Source organism: Onychomys torridus, chromosome 16, assembly GCF_903995425.1.
Source record: "Onychomys torridus chromosome 16, mOncTor1.1, whole genome shotgun sequence".
NCBI lineage: Eukaryota > Metazoa > Chordata > Mammalia > Rodentia > Cricetidae > Onychomys > Onychomys torridus.
The window spans coordinates 31,235,726-31,260,263 of record NC_050458.1 but is presented as its reverse complement, the minus strand read 5'-3'; positions in this window follow the sequence as shown (position 1 = coordinate 31,260,263).

The following is a 24,538-nucleotide window of genomic DNA, read 5'->3' as shown; positions in this document are numbered from 1 at the left end:
CCAGAGGGTCAATCCATTATTATCATGAAGGGGAGCATGGAGGCATGCAGGGAGATGTGGTGCTGTGTTAGCTGTGAGTCCTACATCTTGCAGGCAATAGGAAGTCGAATTGACCATCACATTGAGGGACTGAAGAAAGCATAAGCAAAGGAGACCTCAAAGCCCACCCCCACAGTGACACACTTCCTCCAACAAGGCCACATCTCCTAATAGTGCCACTCCCTTTGAGGGACATTTTCTTTCAAACCACCACATTCTACTCCCTGGCCCCCAAAGACTTATAGACATATCATAATGCAAAAGAAAATGTATCCAGTCCAACTTCAAAAGTCCCTGTAATCTATTAACAGTCTCAAACCTGAATCAAAGTCCAAAATCTCTTCTGAGATGCATGACAATCTCTTAACTGTGATACCCTCGTAAAAGTCAAAATACAAAAGCAGATCACATACTTCTAACATAGAATGGCATAGGACATACATTACCATTCTAAAATATATGGAAAGGAGCAAGGAAATACTGGACCAAAGAAATCCTGAAAACCAAGTGGGCAAACTCCAAACTCTGAATCTCCATTTCTGACGTCAAAATGCTCTCTCCATCTCCAACTCCATTCAACTTTGTTGACTGTAACACACTTCTTTCTCTTGGGCTGGTTCCACTCTCTGTTAGCAGCTCTCCTTATTAGGTATCCCATGACTCTGGCATCTCTAATATCTTGGTTTCTTCAAGGCAATCCAGGCTTCAACTTCACAGCTTCACACAATGTCCTCTCTACTAGACCTCCATTTAGGGACACCCTGACATGTGCCTGGTCTCAGCAGCTTTATTCTATATCTCCTTTCTTCTATCCTTAACTATAAAGCCAGAACCCTGTGGCTGAAGCTGCCAAGTTCTGCTGTTTACTGTCACTGGAAGATGGCCCCCTCATTTAATTATATCTTAACTGCCTAGTTTGGCTGTCCTGAAACTTGCTCTGTAGACCAGGATGGCCGCAAGCTTAGAGATCTGCCAGTCTCTGCCTTCTCAGTACTGGGATTAAAGGCATGCTTTACCCCACCTGGCTCTAAGCTCTTCATCAGTTCCTTTTTGTAAGTTGGAAACATAGCTGGTTAAGATCTGTGTGCCTCTGCCTCCCCAGTGCTGGGACTAAAGGTATGCACTAGCACACCTGGCTCTAAGCCTTTATTTAGTTTCTTTTCACTATAAAGCTTCCTTAGAGTTAACACCAAAAACCACAGGACAGAGTCTATACTAAGCTGTTTTGAAATTTCTTTGGCCAGCAGAATTAATCCAAAGTTCTTTAGCCTCAGGCAAACTTTTTTGACAAGGGCAAAAAGCAGCCACTCCCTTCATCAGAATATCACAAGAATATAGGCAACATACTAAAATTCTTCTCTTCTGAAACATCTTGAGGTATCCCCGCACAGTTCATCAAATCACACTCACTACCACTGCTTCCCCACTCCTCCTAGAATGGCCCACTAAGCCATGTTTAAAGTATTCCATTGCGTTCCTATTTAAAGTCTCAGAGTCCATCTTACTCTAAACAAAAGTGTGGTCAGGCCTATCACAGCAATACCCCAGTCCCTGGTACCAACTTCTGTCTTTGTTAGAGTTTTGTTTTGTTTTGTTTTTTGTTTTCTTTGAAAAAGACACCATAACCATGGCAACATTTATAAAGAAAACATTTAATTGGGGTGGCTCAATTACGGTTTCAGAGATTCAGTCCATTATCATGATGACTGGGAGAATGATGGCATGCAAGCAGATGTTGTGCTGAAGTAGCTGAGAGCTCTACATCTTGCAGGCAACAGGGAGTCAAACTGACAGTCACAGTATGGGAAGCTTGAGCAAAAGAGACCTCAAAGCCCTCCCCTACAGTAACATACTTCCTCCAACAAAGCCACACCTCCTAATATTGCCACTCCCTTTGGAGGGATTTTCTTTCAAACCACCCCATATCCATCTTAGATAATGTGGTTCATAAAAATGTATGTAGACAGATGAGAAAGGCTACTGACTTTCCTGTGTGAATTTTTTATCCTGTCACTTGGCTGAAAGTGGTCTCTAGCTGTAGTTTAAAGTGGTCTCTAGCTGTAGTTTTCTGGTAGACCTCCTTTTATGACCTTCTATGTATAGTATCATGTCATCTGAAAAGAGGGATATTTTGAACTCTTCTATTTATATCCCTTTCATTTCTGTTTTTTTTTTTTGTACAAATTATTCAGAGTGAGGTAACCCAGAAACATCAGTGTCACATGTTTGCTCTTATTGGTGAATGCAAGCTTTGAATATTCAGATGAGTGTTCTTCAATCAGAATACTTGTAGAAATCAGGAAGCTGTTGAGGGGCCCCCTGGAGGACTTTTAAGGGAGAGGTGAGATTATGAAGTATAAAGGGATAAAGGGCATTGGGAAGGGTAGAAGAGGGAATACAGAGGAGGCAAATCTAATACTAAAAATGCTTTAAAAAAGTCATATGGAAACCTACTTCTGTAGGAGCTTCCTAAAATATACAACTGTACACATATAAAGAGAGTTTAAAATGAATTATCCTATAATGCCTCTACTGGATATCATTGATTAATAAATAAAAAAGATCAGTGTAAGAAACAGGAAGTGGAAGGCGAAGGAGAGAGATATGGACAGCTGCTGCCATGACAAGATGTAAGGTACTGGTAAGCCATGAGCCACGTGGCAAAGTATAGATTAATAGAAATGGGCTAAATTAAGAGTAAGAGCTAGACAATGGTAGGCCTGAGCTAATGGCCAAGCAGTTTAAATAATAAAAAGAAAAAGAAAAAGAAAAAGAAATGAGCTTTCTCTTTTGGAGATGTTGGCCAATAAGTTTCCATAAACTCCCCCAAACATTACAAACAGTGCCGTTGCTCTGCTTATCCTCCAGTACTTCACATCAAGACTCTTTTAATGAAGACCCATGGACTTCAGCCAATGAAAAGAGATATGTGAAGAGTTGGGAGAAAGGAGTAAGTGTGACAGAAATACATTATATGAAATGCTCAAAGAATTAAGATATTTAAGAATAGTATATAATATGTATCCTTCAAGAGTGCTTTACTTGATATGTTTAAGTTTTCATAGATAAATCATACTACACATACTAGTAATTATAAAATAATTATGAACTACTAACTCTGCATTTGTACTTTATTTTTCCTTTACTTTTTCTTTTGTAAATGTGTCTGTAGGTTTAGTTTGTTAAATATTTTAATATATTTGGAAAGTAGCATGGCAAATCCTTATTTTAAAATAATAGCTTTAATAAAGTTTCTGATTTTATCCAGTTTATTCCATTTTTGTCTAGAATACAAATTTATTTATAATTTTTATATATTTATTTTTATCTATATTTATTATAAAGAAGCTCTCCTGCTCCTTTTTTGTTTGTTTAGCTTTCTATTTGTTCTTTTCCTTTGAACTTTTCTGCTGCTCTATGCTTTGGAGAGCACCTTACTCAGAGCTCATGATCAATGTTATAATGTCATGATCTAACGCTCTCTTTTCTGTAGCAGGTTTGCTCTCACTTTAACTTCTTCATGGTTCTGTATTTCCTATGTTTTAGCATTTTCTTTTGTCTTACAATTTAAATGTAAATTAAACTGTCTTTCAGACCTGCTATTTTTCTGTCTGCATGTTTTATCTCCTGATAGCTCAGCCTAGGATGGATGTGAAAAGATATCAAACTGCTTGTCTTGCAGAGACAGACTGGAGTATGTGTTCATACTGATACAATTAGGGAGATTCTCTCCCTAAACAAAACCTATGACCTTATCTGAACTTCAAGGCAACAAAAAATTATTAAAAGGTGCCAAACAGTTCAAGCTATTCATCTATATCTAGAGGGCCTGATCCAGCCCATAATTCATAATTATTCATAATTCATGTGTTTCCATTCATTTGGCTATTTGTCCCTGTGCTTTTCCAATCTTGGTCTCAACAATTCACGCTCTTACAGTCCCTCCTCTTTCTCGACAATTGGACTTCTGGAGCTCCACCTGGGGCTGGGACCTGTCCTTAGTGCATGAGCTGGCTGTTTAGAACCTTGGACTTACACAGAGACACTTTGCTCAGCCTGGAAGGAGGGGACTGGACCTGCCTGTACTGAATCCACAAGGTTTAAATGAATCCCCAGGGGAGTCTTGGCTCTGGAGGAGATGGGAATGGAGGGGAGGGGCTGGGGGGAAAGTGGGGGCGGGGATGGGAGGGGGAAGGACAGGGGAACCCATGGCTGATATGTAAAATTAAAACACAAATATAATAAATAACCAAAAAAAATTATTAAAAGGTAATGTGGCCTCTAGGCTTTAGGCCCAGGGACACAACTTGTGCTTTTATACCCCCAGTTGCAGGCCAGCAGGCAAGAATTCTGAAGGTGGCCTTTCTACCATCAACCCCAGTGGATCCTGTAATCTACAAGCCCCACTCTGTCTCCCAAGCCCACCCATCCACCAGAGACCCAGCAGCTTCCTGAGATACATACACTGCCAGTGCTGATTAGACCAAGAGCAGCTCCCTGAGACACAAACACCTTTTACACCAATTGGAGGAAGAGATGGGTAGATGCCAGTTCAAGGATACATTCAAAAACATAAAGAGCAATGTGACACCACCAGAACCTAATGGCTCTACTACAGCAAGACCTGAACATCCTACCATAGAAGAAGCAGAAGAAAATGACTTTAAAATGACTTTATGATGATAATAGAGGCCTTTAAAGAGGATATGAAAATTTTCCTTAAAGAAATCAAGGAAAAGACAAAAATTGGAAGGAATCAATAAATCCATTAAAGAAAGTCAAGAAGACAAAGAAAAAAACAATCAAATAGGTGAAGGAAACAGTTAAAAACTTGAAAACTGAAACTGAGACAATAAAGAAGACACAAACCAAGGGAATGTTGGAAATGGAAAATCCAAGGAAATGAATAGGAACTACAGATAAAAGCATAACCAACAGAATGCACAAGGTGGAAGAGAGAATCTCTGGTGTTAAAGATAAGGTAGAGGAAATAGATTCACCAGTCAAAGAAAACATTAAAGCCAACAAAGTCATAACACAAAATACCCATCCCAACCTAACAAAGGAAATGCTTATGGACATACAAGAAGCTTACAGAACACAAAATAGACTGGACCCCAAAATAGTCCCCTCACCACATAATAATCAAACCACTAAACGTACAGAATAAAGAAAAAAATATTGAGAGCTGTAAAGGAAAAAAGACCAAGTAACATAAAGGCAAACCTATTAGAATAACACCTGACATCTAAATGGAGACTCTGAAAGCCAGAAGGTCTTGAAAAATGGTATACAGAAACTAAGAGACCACAGATGGCAACCCAGTCTATTATACCCAACAAAACTCTCAATCACCATAGATAGAGTAAACAAGATAATCTATGATAAAACCAGATTTAAATAATATCTACCCACAAATCTAACCCTACAGAAAGCACCAGAAAGAAAAATCCACCCTAAGGAAATCAGATGCCATGAAAACATAGGCAATAGACAATCCCATACCAACAAATCCCCAAGAAGGGAAACACACAACACAACCACTGAAAGATAACTGGAATTAACAATCACTGGTCATTAATACCCCTTAATATCAATGGACTCAGTTTGCCTATAAAAAGACACAGGCTAATGGAATGGATATGAAAACTGCATCCATCCTTCTGCTGCATACAAGAAACACATCTCAACTTCAATAACAGATGCTACATCAGAGTAAAGGGCTGGGAAAAGTCTTTCCAATCAAATGGACTTAAGAAGGAAGCTGGTGTAGCTATCTTAATATATAACAAAATAGACTTCAAACTAAAATAATCAAAAGAGATCAAGAAGGACATTGCATTTCATCACAGGAAAAATCCATCAAGATGAAGTCTTAATTCTGAATATTTATGCCCCAAATACAAGGGCACCCACATATATAAAAGAAACATCACTAAAGCTTAAATCACAGATCAAACCCCCCACACTAATAATGGAAGACTTCAACACCCCACTCAATGGACAGATCTGTCAGACAGAAACTTAACAGAGAGATAAGGGAACTAACAGACATTATGACTCAAATGAACTGAATAGACATGTACAGAACATTCAATCCAAACATAAGAGAATATATCTTCTTCTCAGCACCCCATGGAACCTTCTCTAAAATTGATGACATATTCAAACACAAATCAAATCTCAACAGATACAAAAAAAAAATGTAATAACCTCCTGTATTTTATCAGCCTACCTTTATTGGTGAAAATATTAAGGCTACTCCACGTAGTTTAAAAGGGAGGTTTATTTTGTGGGGTAACTTACAAATGAAGGGAGAGGTTGTAGGGTCTGGCAAAGGTATGGCGCAGTCTGGTGGTGTTCTCTGGAGAACTCTGCTTGGTCTACTCTTGTGTCCAGCTTCCCAGAACCAAGAGAGAGACCTCCTCTCAATCCTGGGTCTTTCGCTTCCTCCTCCGCCCTGCCTTGTGGGCGTGACCATTACCAAAGCCTCAATGGGGGCTGGAACTTCCAGGCCAATGCTGGGATGGCTATCCACTACATACCATGGCTTAAAGTTAGAATTTAATAACAACTCAAATTACAGAAAGCCTACAAACTCATGGACACTGAATAATGCTCAGCTAAATGACCACTGGGTCAAGAAAGAAATAAAAAAGAAATTAAAGACTTTCTAAAATTTAATGAAATGAATGTATAACATACCCAAACTTACGCGACACTATGAAAGCAGTACTAAGAGGAAAGTTAATAGCTCTAAATGCCGACATAAAGAAGTTGGGGGAATCTCACACTAGTGACTTATAAGCACACACACCTGAAAGCTCTAGAACAACATGAAGCAAACTTACTCAGGATGAGTAAATGCCAGGAAATAATCAAATTGAGAGCTGATATCAATAAAGTAGAAACGAAGAGCACAGTTCAAAGAATCAATGAAACCAAGTGTTGGTTCTTTGAGAAAATCAACAAGATAGACAAACCCTCTTCTAAACTAACCAAAAGGCAGAAAGAGAATATCCAAATTAACAAAATCAGAAACTAAATGGGAGATATAACAACAGATAATGAGGAAATCCAGAGAATCATCAGATCATACTTCAGAAACCTGTGCTCCACAAAATTGGAAAATCTAGAAGAACTAGACAATTTTCTGGATAGGCATCACATACCCAAATAAAATCATGACCAGATAAACATTTTAAATAGACCTATAGCTCCTAAGGAAATAGAAGCAGTCATTAAAAGTCTCCCAACCAAAAAAAAAAAAAAAATCCCAAGACCAGATGGCTTCAGCATAGAATTCTAACAGAATTTCAAAGAAAAGCTAATACCAATATTCTTCAAATTGTTCAATTGTTCCACACAATAGAAACAAAAGAAATACTGTCAAACTCTTTTTATGAGGCTACAGTTACCCTGATACTCAAACCACACAATGATGTGTGGCAATTTACCACAAGCCAACAGCCAACATCAAATTAAATGGAGAGAAACTCAAAGCAATTCCACTAAAATCAGGAACAAGAGAAGGTTTTCCACTCTCCTTATAGCTATTCAATATAGTACTCGAAGTTCTAGCTAGAGCAATAAGACAACAGGAGGAGATTAAGGAGATACAAATTGGAAAGGAAGATATCAAATTTTTGTTATTTGCTGACGATATGATAGTCTACATAAGTGACCCCAAAATTCTACCAGGTAACTCCAAGAACTGATAAACACCTTCAGTAATGTGGCAGGATACAAGATTAATTCCAAAAAATCAGAAGTCCTCCTATATACAAATGATAAATGGACTGAGAAATAATCAGAGAAACATCACCCTTTATAATAGCTACAAATAATATAAAATACCTTGGGCTAACCCTAACCAAACAAATGAAAGACCTGTGTGACAAGAGCTTTAAGTCCTTGAAGAAAGAAATTGAAAAAGATATAAAAACTGGAAAGATACCCCATGATCATGGACAGCTAGAGCCCAAATAATAAAAATGACGATCTTAGCACCAGCAATCTACAGATCCAATGCAATTCCCATCAAAATCCCAACACAATTCTCCACAAACTGCAAAAGAACAATACTCAACTTCATATGAAAAACCAAAAAATCTAAGAGAGCTAAAACAATCCTTCACAAGAAAGCAACTTCTGGAGGCATCACCACCTCTGACTTCAAGATCTACTATAGAGCTATATTAATAAAAACAGCTTGATATCCGCATAAAAACTGACATGTGGACCAATGGAATCAAACTAAAGATCCTGACATAAATCCATACATCTATGAACACCCAATTTTTGACAAAGCAGCCAAAACTGTACAGTGGAAAAAAGAAAATATCTTCAATAAATGGTGCTGGCATAACTGGATGTCAACATTTAGAAGATTATAATTAGATCCATATCTATTGCTATGAAAAAAACTCAAATCTAAGTGGATCAAAGACTTCAACATAAATCCAGCTACACTAAACCTGACAGAAGAGAAAGTAGAAGGAGCCTAGAATGCATTGACACAGGACATCACTTCCTAAATATAACACCAGTAGCACAGACATTGAGAGCGACAATTAATAAATGGGACCTCCTGAAACTGTGACGCTTCTGTAAGGCAAAAGACACATCAAATAAGACAAAATGAGAGCCTATAGAATGGGAAAAGATCTTCATCAACCCCACATCTGACAGAGGGCTGATCTCCAGAATATATAAACAACTCAAGAAACTAGACATCAAAATACCTAACAGTCCAATTAAAAATTGTGCTACAGATCTAAACAAAGAATTCTCAACAGATCTCAAATGGCTGAAAGACATTTAAGGAATTGCTCAACATCCCTAGTCATCAGGGAAATGCAAATCAAAATGACTCTGAGATACCATATTACACCTGTCAGAATGGCTAAGATCAAAAACACTGATGACAGCTTAAGTTGGAGAGGATGTAGAGTGAGGGGAAAACTCCTCCATTGTTACTGGGAGGGCAAACTTACACAATCACTTTTTAAATCAGTATGGCGACTTCTCAGAAAATTGGGAATCAATTTTCCTCAAGACCTAAGGATACCACTCTTGGGCATATACCCAAGGAATGCTCAATCATACCACAAGGACACTTGCTTGACTGTGTTCATAGCAGCATTATTTGTAATAGCCAGAACCTGGAAACAACCTAGATGCCCCTTAACTAAAGAATCAATAACGAAAATGTGGTACATATACACAATAGAGTATTACTCAGCTGTAAAAAACAATGACATCATGAAATTTGCAGGCAAATGGATGGAACTAGAAAATATCATCCTGAGTGAGGTAAGTCAGACTCAGAAAGACAAACATAGTGTGTACTCACTCATAATTGGATGTTAGATGTAAAGCAAAGGATAATCAGACTACAACCCACAGCTCCAGAGAAGCTAGGAAACAAGGAGGACCCTAAAAGGGACACAAGGATCATGTTGGGATGGGGAAACAGAGAACTCTATGAGTAAACTGTGGATGAGGTGGGGCAATAGAGGGAAAGGGATGGGGAATTAGAACAGGAGAGAATGAGATGGTTGAGCTGGAGGAGTGACAGGATGGGAGAACAATGAAGAAGATATCTTAATGGAGGGAGACATTATGGGGTAAGCGAGAAACCTGGTGCTAGGAAAATTCCTAAGAACCTGCAAGGACAACCCCAGATTAGACTACCAGCTATAATGGTGAAGGTGCGTGAACTGGCCTACCCTGATAATCGGATTGGTAAATAACCTAACTGTCATTATAGAGCCTTCATCCAGTAAGTGATGGAAGCAGATGCAGAGATCCACAACCAAGCACCCGGCTGAGCTCCAGGAGTACAGATGAAGAGAAGGAAGGATTATATGAGCAAGGGGGGATCAAGATCATGATGGGTAAATCTACAGGGACAACTGAACCAAGCCCATAGGAACTCATAAACTATGGACTGACAGCTGTGGAACCTTCATGGGACTGGACTAGACCCTCTGCATATGAGAGACAGTTGTGTAGCTGGGTCTGCTTGAAGTGCCCCTAGCAGTGTGATCAGGATCTATCCCTATTGCATTAGCTAACTTTCTGAGTCCTGTTACCTCTGGTAGGACACCTTGCTCACCCTTGATGCAGGGGGGAGGGGCTTGTTCATGCCTCAACTGAATGTTCTGGCTTTGCTGTCCCCCCATGGGAGGACTTATGCTTTTGGAGGAGGGGACAGGAGCATAGGTCAGGGTGGAAGTCGGGCGGGGAGGGGGGGTGGGAGGAGGGAGGTGGAGGAGGGATGAGAGGAGGATCTCTGGTTGGTATGTAAAATGATTAATATTTTTATATAAAAATATAAAATGGCATTTTTAGTGTTTAAGGACAACTCTGAGGGTAAAGTAAAACCAAATTCCTGCTGCTAATCCTGAGTCTTCATTTTCTACTGGGGAAAAAATGAAGAGCCAACTAAAAGGTATTTGGAGGAATAATGTTAAATCTTGGTATAAATATTTCCTCTGGCTATATGTATGGAAGTGACATCTGTGCACTCTGGGAGTCACGTTGTTCAACTATCACAGATGCTTCTGACTATATACTCCTAAGAGGAGACCAGGGAGGTTCCAGTGCTCTCGTGTCTACAACACGCTGTTGTCAGAAGTGTTGCCTTAGTGGATTGACTCAAAGACTAGGTCTGAGTGAGATCTTAACTTTCTTTTCCCTGGTTCAAATGAACTTAAACATAGTTGCATGTTTGGCAATCACTGAAACATGTGTTTTTGAAGTTCCTATTAATGTTTAAACTGCTTTTAGAAAAATATTTTTTAATTATTGATTTGTAGTGATTTTTTACATATTCTCAGTATAAATTTCCCCGCACGTTTTGACCTACCTTTTAACCTCCTATTGACACCAGACGCTTTTTTAAATTTGTTAATTTTTAAATTTTATTTATTTATTTTATATCCCAACCACAGTTTCCCCTCCATCCTTTCTTCCCAGTCTCTCTCTACCCATCTGCCTTCTGCCAGTCCAAATCCTATCTCTATTTAGAAGAGGGCAGCCCCCTCCCCACCATGGATATCAACAAAACCTAGCGTATCAAGTTTCAGTAAGACTAACCACTTCCACTTGTATTACCACTTGAGCAACCAAATGTAAGGAATAGGGTCTCAAAAGCCAGCAAAAATTCAGACAGCCCCTGCTCCCATAGTTAGGAGTCCCACAAAAAGATCAAGCTATATAACTGTCATATGCATGCAGAGGGCCTAAGTCAGTCCCATGTATGCTCTCTGGTTTCAGTTCAGTGTCTGTGAGCTCCTATGAGCCAGGTTAGTTGAGTCTGTGGGTTTTCTTGTGATGTCCTTGAGGCCCCTGGCTCCCACAATCCTTCCTCCCTCTCTTCATCAGGATTACTCATGCTCAGCCTAATGTTTGGCTGTGGGCTCTGCATCTTTTTCCATCAGTTGCTGGATGAAGCCTCTCTGATGACAATCGGGCTAGACACCAATCTGTAAGTGTAACATAATATCGTCAGGCATTATTACATTGACTTTTTTCTCCAATCGTATTGGGTTCTATTCTAGGTCTCTGGGCCCTGGTGCCCCCACTCCCATGGCATAGGTCTGAGGTTGGAACAGTCATTGGTTGTTCACTTACACAATCTCTGGGCTACCCTTCCCCTAGTATATCCTAGCCTCTCTGTGTCTGCGGATTGTAGCATGGTGTTCTTCTACTTTATAGCTAATATCCGCTTATAAGTGAGTACATAGCATGTTTGTCTTTCTGACACCAGAATTTTTAATATAAATGTAGTTTGTATTTAATATAGTGTCACTTATAGCTAGATATTTTCAGATCATGATTGGATATAAAAAGAAGCCCAGGATGAGGATGCTAAGTGGCCTGATGATTGGGCTTAAGTTGCTCAAGTGTGGTGGCTGATTTTCATGATCAACTTACTGGATTTGCAATCAGATAGGAGCCACATCTTCAAGATGCCTGAGAGGGAATTTTCACGTGGCTCAACTGAGAAGGATGGTCCCACAGTGAATATGGTAGCAACTTTCAATGGAATGGGATCCTGGACTGAATAAAAAGGAGAACACTACTACAGAGCTTACATCAATTTTTCTTTGCTTCCTGACTGTGGATGAAATAGGAGGAGCCACATCTAGCTCCTATACCATGATTTTGCTGCCAAGATGGACTGTACCCTTGAAGTGTGAGTCAAAATAAACCCCTTCTTCCTTAAGTCCTTCCTGTGTCAAAGCAATGAGAAAACTGACAACATGACAAGTGGATTCCAGGCAGGGTCATGGGTGGGCTTCACTCTCCCAGCTGAAAATGAAGAGAGAAATGACATAAGATAAGAAAGCCTGTTAAAACCTGAAAACCTGCCAATCATCAGGAAAGCAGAATCCATGGAGCCCAGGGCTCTGTGAATCCTGTGCTGACAGATTGCTGATGCTTACAATTAAGCCTACCACCCCAGGCCTTCTGTGAGTTAATCACCCCCAAACCCTCATCCTCAATTTTTTCTATCTCCAGCTTACAAGATTGTTGTGAGTAGATGCATTAAGTTAATATGTGTCAAATTTATATATGAAATACATCGCAAAATAAAAATTAAGCTTTGGATTTTCAGAGGCATCTAAGAATAGGAGAGAAGCTCAGATTCCAAAATTAATGGAGGGGATTATTTAAATCTACAGGTAATGTAACAGTTGAATTATCTTGGGAGAAATTAGCATTTCAGAGTCCTATCTGTGAAACCCTGATAGTTAACATAACTCCCCCACCAGGGCATGCATGTTCTTTCTAAACTGCTAAGTAGTTTATAAATATTTGGTGATTTTGCCATCTTTCTCCATGTTTTTTTTTTTTAACCCCAGGCTATAAAGAAAAAAAAAGATAAATTAGATATACTTTCATGTTGGGTACAGACTCCAACTAATGTGTGTTTGGTTTCAACATTTCAGTCATGTATATTCATGAAAATAAGTGAGGAGAAAATTGCTTCCTGCCCAACATATTCCAATGAGGATTTTGATACACAGAACAATCATTTAATTGCTACATTTCTATTTCTACTCAAGTCAGGTTGGGACAAGAGGCTCCTTATGCAAAATGAGGAGACATGCGAAGTGGAAGCTGATTTTTGGATTACCTGATGAGAAACTGGCATATTTTACTGACCGTGGGAATTCAGCTCAGAAAGCAAGGTCAAGACACAATCTCCAAACTGTGGCTGCATAAAAGTGATTGAGATCAGACTTAATAAGGATCTTATATTCTATTTATTACTGTTATACATAGGTACAGCAGGATACACTGCTATAGATTATTGTGATGAGCATTACATTCCCACAAAGTGTGTGTGTGTGTGTGTGTGTGTGTGTGTGTGTGTGTGTGTGTGTGTGTGTGTATACCTGAATCCCCAGTGTGACTTCCCTTGGATTTAGGGATAATTAGGTTTTAGGAGATAATTTAGCCTTTAGGAGATAATTAAGGTTAAACGAGGTCGTAAGGGTTCGGTGCTAATCTTATAGAACTGGTGTCCTTATAACAAGTAGACACTGCTTTCTGTTTCTGTTACTCTCTCTCTGTCCTCTTTCTGACTGTCTCCACCTGCAGGCACCCAGGAAAGCTCAGGTAACAATATAGCAAGAAAGCTGCTGTCTACCAGCTGTGAAATGTTTCCATCAGGACCTGGAGAAGCTGACATACCAATCTGAGACTTCCCAACTTTAGGACTGTAGGAAAATATATTCCTGCCTTAGAAGTCACCTATTCATCTTAAATTTACCAAGGTAGGTTGTGTAGTTTTAAGTACGCACAAGGAATACTGTTACTCCTGTGCCTAGCAAACACTCTTTGTAGTAAACAGCATCTGTGTTAAATGGGTACAAGCTCCTGTCAGAACATGGGTTTTATTGTTCCATGACTCAGGGTTTATAGATGATTGTCTGGCCACAAGTCAGATCTATAGCAGGGATAAAAAGGAAGGGTTGTGGGACCATGCTGTCGAACGTATTTTTGTGTTTCTGGAAACTGCCAGAAGATGCTTATTTTAACTATTGACATCTGAACTGAGACTTGAAGAATGTCTTTTGGGGAATTTAGAGCATCCAGGGCAGAAGCACTATATGTATAAAAGCTGGAGAGGAAATAGAAATGTTGAAGAAATCTCAAGTGGTGTATGTAGACAGGACATGGGATGGTAAGGTCAAAATGAAGAACCTTTTCTAATTTTATCTCTGTCAGTGGCTAACACTGCTGGCGTTAACAAATCTCAGAACTGTAAATCGATTCAATTTTTCCAGGCTAGCGTGGTATTAGGAAGAGAACAATAGAGACTGGATGAGTTAAATCCAGTCCCCTACTCTGTCCAGATCCAGAAGTTTTTCTTCAGATCAGTGTGAGGCTTTGGTTAATTTCTAGGGCTGTGCAAAAGTTAATTTCGACCATTCTTTTTTACCAGTGCTGTTATTGCATTCTTTTTTAAATTAATTTATTTTTTTCTTTATTATTATGTGTTTTAATTTTATACATCAGCCATGGGTTCCCCTGTCCTCCCCCCTCCCACCTCCGCCTCCACCTTCCCCCCAGCCCCTCCCCTCCATTCCCATGTCCTCCAGGATCAAGTCACCCCTGGGGATTCATTTAAACCTGGTGGATTCAGTACAGGCAGGTCCTGTCACCTCCTTCCAGACTGAGCAAAGTGTCCCTGTGCAAGCCCAAGGTTTCAAACAGCCAGCTCATGCACTAAGGACAGGTCCCGTTCCCACAGCCTGGGTGCCTCTGAAACAGTTCAAGCTATTCAATTGTCTCACTTATCCAGAGGGCCTAATCCAGCTGGGGGCTCCACAGCCTATGGTTCATAATTCATGTGCTTCCATTCGTTTGGCTATTTGTTCCTGTGCTTTTGGCAATCTTGGATTCAACAATTCACGCTCTTGCAGACCCTCCTCTTTCTCAACAGTTGGACACCTGGAGCTCAACCTGGGGCCTGGCTGAGGATCTCTGCATCCACTTCCATCAGTTATTGGACGAGAGTTCCAGCACGACAGTTAGGGTGTTTAGCCATCTGATCACCGGACTAGGGCAGATCAGGCTTTCTCTTGACCTTTGCCAGCAGTCTACAGAGGCTGTATCATTGTGGATTTTTGGGGACCTCTCCAGTATTCTTATGGAAGACTTGGCTTTTAACTGTTACCACTCTGTTTTTGTAATGGGAGGTCCAACTACTTTGTAGCCTTTGGAACAAAGAAATAAAATAATTGGATTTGTGTTTACTTTTAGACAGAGTCTGTCATATAGATAAGGTAGTCTGAAACTCACTGTTTAGCCCAGGCCACTTTCAAACTCATGGTGATCTTCTTGCCTCAGTATCCCATGTGCTGGGATTGCATGTGTGTGATACCACATACAGGTTAGATTTTCTTTCATTATTTTACTTCCAGTTTGAAAAATAGATGTGTATATACATATGTATTTGTATATGTATATATGTATGTATATATGTAAAACACATGATAAGCCTTGGCAGTCACCCAGGAAGAACTAATAAATAATATGAACTTGAGAAGAGCAGTTAGTAACACACCTTCTTAAGTTCCTGGTGCTAAAGGTTATGAAGCCTTTCTCTACGGCATGAACATTTGATCTATGGTGACTCATCTTGTTGAGCAACCCTAGAAATCAGTAAGCTGATGATGTCACCTATGTTATTAACCAATATTTATCGTTTTAAAAGCACTCCACCTATGGTAAATCATAGCTGAACCAAGAGAATGGAGCATACCTGGTTGGCATTCATTGGCTTGAAGCTTCCCTGAGCCCAATGTCTCCTATAATGAGACATATTTATATGATGACCAGGAAGTCATATTTATGGAATTATTCAACGTTACTATCTGTCAATTAATCAATATTTTTAAACCAAGGCTTGTATACTTATGCAATATAGATATTGTCCAGGTATCTTGTTTCACCTTTCTTGTAGTCTTGGGAGTGGGAGAAGGGGTTGAAAAAATATCCCTTCTGTAGAAATGAATGTCTGGTCCCACACTGGCACTAAATCCTGTTTCCTTCCTTTACTTTTCTAAGTGAATCATTGTAAGCCTCATATGGCTTAGGGCGGTTCTGGGAGTTTTCACTGTTTCAAGATTCTAACAGAACACATGGTATACCAGCTTTGTAGCAACCCTGTCATTTGTAAAGTGAGGACATCCTGCCTCTTGCTTGGGAATATATGTTGCTTCAAGCTTGCAGAAGGTCTCTTGAGGACCATATTGAATTTTCCATATCAGCTTAACTCAGTTTTTGGATGAATGCCTACTTGCCTAGTACATAATATTGTTTTTACTCCAGTCTACTCTGGAGATCAAAAATAACAGTGACACGGAATGTCAATGATTTGTTGATGTTTCAGGCTTGTTCAGTTAAACAAAAAGTGTCAAAATCTGTGTTTTATAGTTGCACATTACTTGTATTATTTACACTTTAAGGTTCAAAATGTTCTGTGGAGTCCAATTGTTCAATCGTGTGTGTGTCGTGTCACAGAGTGCATGTGTGTGGGGGTCTGAAGATAACCTTAGGTGTTGGTACTCACTTATTTGAGCCATGATGGGTTTGTTGTTTACCACTGTGCATGGTAGGTTAGGTCTATGAACTTCTAGGAATTCCTGTCTCCAATTTTTCAAATCTCACAATAAATTTCAACAAACATTTTTCATGAAAAAGATTCAAATGGTGGAAAATTGAACATTTTGATCATTCATATATGAAAAAATTTCCAACATCACTAGTTATTAGGGAACATACTAATTATTGAGAAATATGAGATACTACTTCACTCCAGTTGTTACAAAAAGATACATAGTAGTAAGTGCTGGTGATAATGTATAAAAAAGAGAATTCTGACAAAGTGAATCACTGTAGCTGTTATGGGAAGCAGAGTTTTTTCAGCACATTGTTAGAGCTTCCATATGGTCTTACCCACATGTGAAATTTAAGACAAAAGTTGGATTCATAAAAGTTTAAATCAAAAGTCATTGCCAGAGGCTTGAGGGAGTAGTGGAAAGGAGAGATGGAGAAAGAGTGATGAAATTACAGATATACAGGACTATCCCGATGTGCTATTGCACAGTAGGTGATTACAGATAATAATATATATAAAATGCATATCAGAAAACCAGAAGAAATGTTAGGGAAACTGCAGCCATGGTACCACAACAATGTGGCTGGCTACCTATACTAAGCACGAACAATGGTAATCTTAACAGATAGACTAATATCGGAAATCTAATTTAGATAAAAAATCAGGAAATAAATAACTGCTGATAAAGGGAGAAATAGTCTTCATTAAGGGTAAACTCACAATGACTATATAATACAAAATGGTCAGCCCTGAAATCATGTACATAAAAGCATTATTAAATGGACTCAACAGGTTGCATATCTATCTATCTACCTATCTATCTATCTATCTATCTATCTATCTATCTATCTATCTATACACACACATATATCAATAATAAAGAAAAAGGCTATACATTTAAGAGGAAGTAAGGGAGGGAGGGGTTGAAGGAAGGAAAGGTGGAAGGATGTAATTATATTTTAATTTAAAATAGTACTAAGAATAGAATACTAGGAGAGATGATTATGAACAGTTTTACTGCAAGAACTGATAAATGTTTGAAGAGGTGAGTGTGCTTTTCCTGATTTGAACATTGTACAGTATAGGTGTGCATCAAAATTGTGCATGACACCCCATATATGTATGTACCAGCTCAGTTTTGTAATGTTTCAATTGAAAAAGTTCAGTGGCTTGTTTCTCAGAACAGATAACTACTAGTAGATTTGCTCTCCAGTCCTCCAGCCTTCATTTCAGCATTCTTCCCACTTTCCTTTAAAGCCGAATGTGTTAGCCATGCCACTCTGAGCCCTAGTGCCAAGGGAAGCCAGGAGAAACTGATTTTGTTTTAGGTCTTACTAGAAAGTGAGATGTTCGCCCCCAGCCTTCCTGCTGAGAAGGAAGCTCCACATCCTCATCACTAACACTCATGTCACAGTTTTGGTGAAGGCCTTGTCACAACTGGCAAAAATTTTCCTCAGCTGAAAGCTGCTCATGCATATTCAGAAATGCAAATTAGAATGTGTCCTCTTAACTGGAAGGCAGCTAATAACCTGTAATCTTTGCCTGTGGCACACCAATACTCAGTGTCTTCATTAAGCAGTGGCAAGGGAGGAGGTTTTTCATGGAAACCTGTTTTGTCTCTTTTGACATTTGTGTACTAATTGTATGATGCCCTTTATTTCTGATGAATGAAGATTTCTTTGGGGGCTCTTACTCCTTATCTAAAACTTAGAAGATTAAAAGAAATAAGGTATAGCTTTTAAAATCATAGGATCTTAAAGTTAAGAGCCGTGTGATAGATAATCTCATTTGACATTTCGATGAGACAATCATCAAGGAAACAAACCCCTGATCATGTCTTTGAGGACATTTCTCAATTAGGTTCACTGAGCTAGGAAGACTCAGCCTAAATGTGGGTGGCACCCCTCTCTATGCTGAGAAACCAGACTGCACACAAAGGAGACACCCAGCTGACAACCAGCATTCATCATGCTTTTTTTCTTTCTGATTGTGGGTGGGTACAGTGTGACCAGATGCATTAACCTCCTGTCCTCATGCTTTCCCTGCTGTGATGGACTTTGATGTTAAGCAAGCTATGAGAGCAGACAAATCCCTCCTATCTTAAATTGTGTTTGTCAGATATTTTGTCACAGGACATGAAAGGTAACTGATACAAGATACATGGAAACAACCTCATTTTATCAGCCAAGGAAAACGGAGTTCCAGGGCAAAGCAATCTTTACATAGTCACATGTCCCATACTGAGCCTCCCTCCATCATTCCTTGATTCTCCTCTCCCTTGCTCATTTTAATGCTTGCCATTTGTTTAATGTCATTCCTCACTTACAACAATGAAAGGCGATGCATTCTGAACTGATCATACACCATTATCAGGCCAGCTCTTCAGAATGCAGAGATGTGGGGCTTCACAATTAGACAGAGAAAACAAATAAAGGTACACAGAAATGCATCTAATGGGTTGTAAGGATATATACATCATGCCTTGGATTAGGATCACCATAGTGGACAACATATTTAATCACGTACCATTTGTTTAACACATATTTTGTACAGTGAAATGTGACTAATGACATGAGAAGTAATGTAAATGAAGCATGGTATAATCCCTGCTTGCCTAGAACCTGCAATTTAATAAGGAGACAGCAAAGAAGCAAATGTGTTAGTGATTTGATCTCATTGCACACACAACAACACACCAGCAAGCCTGGGAATCTGGACCTTTAGCTCAGAGAATAGCACTTGCCTTATATGAAGGATGCCCTCAGGCCAGTCTCTGCTACTGCCCAAACTGAAAAATATAAAAGAGGAAAGAAACTATTCCTTCCTATGTCATGTAGATTCCTATCACACTTTCCACTCATTTAAGTAATTGTTTCTGGCAGATTATCCTTCTCACAAGGCTCTGTAAACTATCTTTTTTTCCATATAATTATTGGCCATCTGGTCTTTAAATCTTTGCCTAGGTTTCTCCTCCTTTTACTCCTCCTAGTTCTCCCCAACTCCCTTCCCATCTATATCTACCCCTTTTCTGTCTCTCACTAGAAGACAAGGGATAGTAATAAAATTAAAAAGATAGAACAAAAACTAACACATTGGAACTGAACAAAACAAACAGAAGGAAAAGAATTGAAGAGGAGGCATAAGAAACAGAGATCAACTCATTTGCACACTCAGGAATCCTATAAAAACACTAAACTGGAAGCGATAATATATATACAGAGAATATATAGGGTGAAAATAGAGAAGAAAAATAAAAACAATAAACAAAATTTTAAAACAGATTTTAAAAAGGCTCTGACATGACATTGTGAGATGAGGAACCTACAGTTACCTCACTGAGTTCTTCTGTTGGCCATCCACTGCTGGGTATGGGGCCTACCCTTAAGAGTAGTTTGTTTCCCCAGTGAGATTCATTTGTGGAAAACTAAATTTTTATTTGCAAGTGGCCATCAATTGGAGATAGTTTCTTGGTTGTGGATGGGGTCATGTGCCCACTTCTTTCAGCTCTAGAATCCCATCTGGTGCAGACCTGTGCAGGCCATGTGCATGCTGCCTCAGTCTCTGTGACTTTATATGTACATCAGGACTGTTGATTTAGAGGACCTCGATGTCCTGTATCACCACTGGCTCTTATACTCATTCTATTTCCTCTTCTGAGGGGTTCCCTGAGTCCCGAGGGATGATTTGATGGAGACATCCCTTTTAGTCCTGAGTGTTCCAAAGTTTCTCACTCTCTGCATAATGTCTGGTTGTGGGTCTTCATACTTGCCATCTGTGCAGGAGGAAGACTATCTCATGATGTTTGAGAAAGGCACTGATCTACTAGTATAGAATAATGTCACTAGAAATTATTTTATTGCTACTTTAATCTTTGTCAAAACAGCCTTAAGTCCACATATTGGTTGGTTACTCCCACAAGTTTTGTGCCACCTTTGCACTAGCATATCTTACAGGCAGGACACCAAATTAGACCAAATGGTTTGTGACTAGGTTGGTGTTCATGTTTCTCCTTTGGTAGCTGCAAGTACCTTCCAAAACTAAAGATGTTAGCACATATGAGTGAAGGCTCTATGTAGGTGCCAACTCAATGTCTCCACAATCAATGAGTTGTATGGGTGTTGTTTTCAGGAATGGGTCTTTGCTGTCATTTTGTGGGGAGCAACCTAGAGTTTTGGAGACAGCCTAGGTTGTTTAGGGGTTACCATGGAACCTCTTTGGCCAATAACTCAATTAGATGTAACCCATTTCTGGTACTGGAAGCTTCATTTGGTGACAAGAGATGTCCATTTGGGATCTCTTTCTCCCACTATTTGGTGATTTCACTTAGATTGTCATCATATATGCATATATATTTCATGAATCTTCTTGTACATAAGGTTCCATATTACCACTCAAGTGGCTTTTAGCTTTAGCTGTCTCTCCAGTATGCCTTTGTTTGTCCCCCTCTTCCCTTCCTTCCCTACTTAATACCCCTGTTCTACCTGTGACCTCTTATGTATCCACAGCTATCTGTTCAATTTATTTTTCCTATGGATATCAATCTGTTCCCCCAGTCCCTTATTCTATACCTAATTTCTGTAGTTCTATGGATTATAGCTTGCTTATCATCAACTTAACAGCTAATATCAACATATAAATGAATACATAACCGTATTTGTCTTTCTGGGAAGGGGTTACCTCACCAAGGTTGGTTTTTTTTCCAGTTCTGTCATTTCCCTGAGAATTTCATGATTTCATTTTTTTTTCAAAGATTTGTTTATTTATCATGTATACAGTATCCCTGCAGGCCAGAAGAGGGCACCAGATCTCATTATAGATGGTTGTGAGCCACCATGTGGTTGCTGGGAATTGAACTCAGGACCTCTGGAAGAACAGCCAGTGCTCTTAACCACTGAGCCATCTTTCCAGTCCATGATTTCATTTTTTTAAAGCACTGAGTAATATTCTGCTGTGTAAATGTATCACGTTTCTTTATCCATTCTTCTGTCAAGAGACATCTAGATTGTTTACAATTTTTGGCTATTATGAATAGAGTAGCAAAGAACATGGTTGAGCAACAGTCTCTGTGATATGATGGAAGCATCCTTTGTGTACATGCCCAAGAGTGGTATTGCTGGATCTTGAGGGAGAACAATTCCCATCTTCCTGAGGAACCATCACAGTGATTTCCATAGCGGCTGTACATCATATTGATTTCCATAGTGACTGTACAAGTTTGCAGTCCCATCAGCAATGCATGTGAGTGCCTCTTCCTCCATATCCTTGCTGGCACAAGCTGCCATTTGCTCTTATTGATGTTAGCCATTCTGAAGGGTGTAAGAGGAAATCTCAGTGTAGTTTTGCTTTTCATTTCCCTGATGACTAAGGGTATTGAACTATTCTTTGTTTCTCAGTCATTTGAGTTTCCTCTTTTGAGAATTCCATGTTTAACTGTTCCCTATTTTTAAATCAGGTTATTTGCTTTCTTGATATCAAGTTTATTGAGTTCTTTATTGGATATTAGCCCTCTATCAGATTTGAAGTTGGTAAACATATTTTCTCATTGTGTAGGCTGCTACTTTGTCCAAATGATTGTGCCCTTTAAAATGTAGAAGCTTTTCAGTTTCATGAGGTATCATTTATTAATTGATCTTAGTATCATCACTAATGGTGTTCTGTTCAAAACGCTTTTTTTCTGTGTCAAGGAGTTCAACACTATTCTCCACTTTCTCTTCTATTAGGTTCAATGTATCTGATTTTCTGTTGAGGTCTTTGGTACATTTGGAGTTGAGTTTTGTGCAGGGTAATAAGTGTGGATCTATTTGGATTCTTCTACATGCAGACATCCAGTTTGACCAGCACCATTTATTGAAGATGTTATCCCCCCCCCCACCACCAGGCTGTGTCTATGGTTATAAAAAATCAGGTTATCATAGGTGTGTGGATTTATGCCTGGACCTTCAATTTGATTCCATTCATAAACATACCTGTTTTTGTGCCAGTACCACATTGTTTCTATTATTATAGCTCTGTGGTACAATTTGAGGCTGGGTATGGTGACTCAAGATTGTTTTAGCTATTTGTGTGTGTGTGTGTGTGTGTGTGTGTGTGTGTGTGTGTGTGTGTTTCCATATGAAGCTAAAAATTGTCCTTTCAAGATCTGTGGAGACTTGTGTTGGAATTTTGATGAAGATTGCATTGAGTCTGTATATTGCATTTGATAGGATGGCCATTTTTACTACATTAATACTGCCTATCCATGATCACAGAAGATCTCTCCATCTGGTATCTTCTTCAATTTCTATCTTCAATGTCTTAAAGTGTTTTATGATACAAGTTTTTCACTTGCTTGTTTAAAGATAACACCCAAAACATTTCAAATTTTTTGATGCTATTGTGAAAGGTGTTCCTCATTTCTGGAATGAAGTCTACTTGATCATGGTAGAGAGACTTTTTTTGACTGCTTCTATTTCACTAGGGGTTATTAGTCTGTTTAAATTGTTTATATAATCTTTTTTAAAAAAGTTTGTTATGTTGTATGTATCAATAAAATTATTCATTTTTTTCAGATTTTCCAATTTTGTGGAGTGTAGCTTTTTAAAGTATGACCTAATGATTCTTTGGATTTCCTCAGTTTCTGTTGTTACTTCCCTTTTTTGTTTCTGATTTTGTTAATTTGGATATTTGATATCTGTCTTTTAGCTCATTTGGATAAGGGTTTGCCTACCTTGTTGACTGTTTCAAAGAACCAACTCTGTTTCACTGATTCTTTGTATTGTTCTCTTTGTTTCTATTTTATTGGTTTTCAGTCCTCAGTTTGATTATGTCTTGCTGTCTACTCTTCTTAGATGTGGTTATTTCTTTTTGTTCTAGAGCTTTCAAGTGTGCTGTGATCTCTCCAAATTTTTATGTAGACACTTAGTATGATGAGCTTGTCTTTTAGAAATACCTTTATTATGTCCAGTTTAGTTATGTCATACATTCATTTTCATTCAATTTTAGAAAGTCTTTGATTTCTTTATTAGTTTCTGTCTTGGCACTTTGTTTCATTCAGTAGTGCATTGTTCAGTTTCCATGAGTTTGTAAACTTTCTGTTATTTCTGCTGTTATTAAGATCCAACTTCTATCCATGATGGAAGCAAAGGATTCAGGGTGTTATTTCAATTTTTTTTTTGTATCTTTTGAGACTTGTTTTATGTCCAAGTATGTGATCAATTTCAGAGAAAGTTCCATAAGATTTTGAGAAGAAGATATATTCTTTTATGTCTGTGTGAAATGCTGTATAATTATGTTAGGTCCGTTTGATTTATAACACCAGTTAGTTCTAGCATTTCACTGTTCAATATTTTTTATCTGGATGACCAGTTTATTGGCATGTGCAGGGTCTTTAAGTCTCCCACTCTCAATTTGTGAGTATCAATATGTAAATTAAGCTCTAGTAGTAGTTCTTTCATGAACTTGTGTACCCTGTGTTTGATGTATAGATTACATGTCTTCTTGGTGGATTTTTTTCTTTGATGAGTATGTATGTGGTGTCCTTTCCTATCACTTCTGATTAGTTTTGGTGTTCTCTATTTTGTCAGATATTAAAATGACTACCCCAGCTTGTTTCTTGCTTCTAACATCCTTCTTTCATCATTTTAACCCAAAGTGATATTAAAGTGTATTTCTTAGATACAGCAGAAGCATGGATCCCATTTTCATATCTATTTTGTTATTCTATGTCTTTTTGTTGGGAGAGTTGAGACTATTGATGTTGAGAGTTATCATTGAGCAGTGTTTGTTGATTCCTGTTACAATGTTGTTTTGCTGTGGTGGTAGTGGTATGTGTGTGTGTGTGTGTGTGTGTGTGTGTGTGTGTGTGTGTGTTTCTCC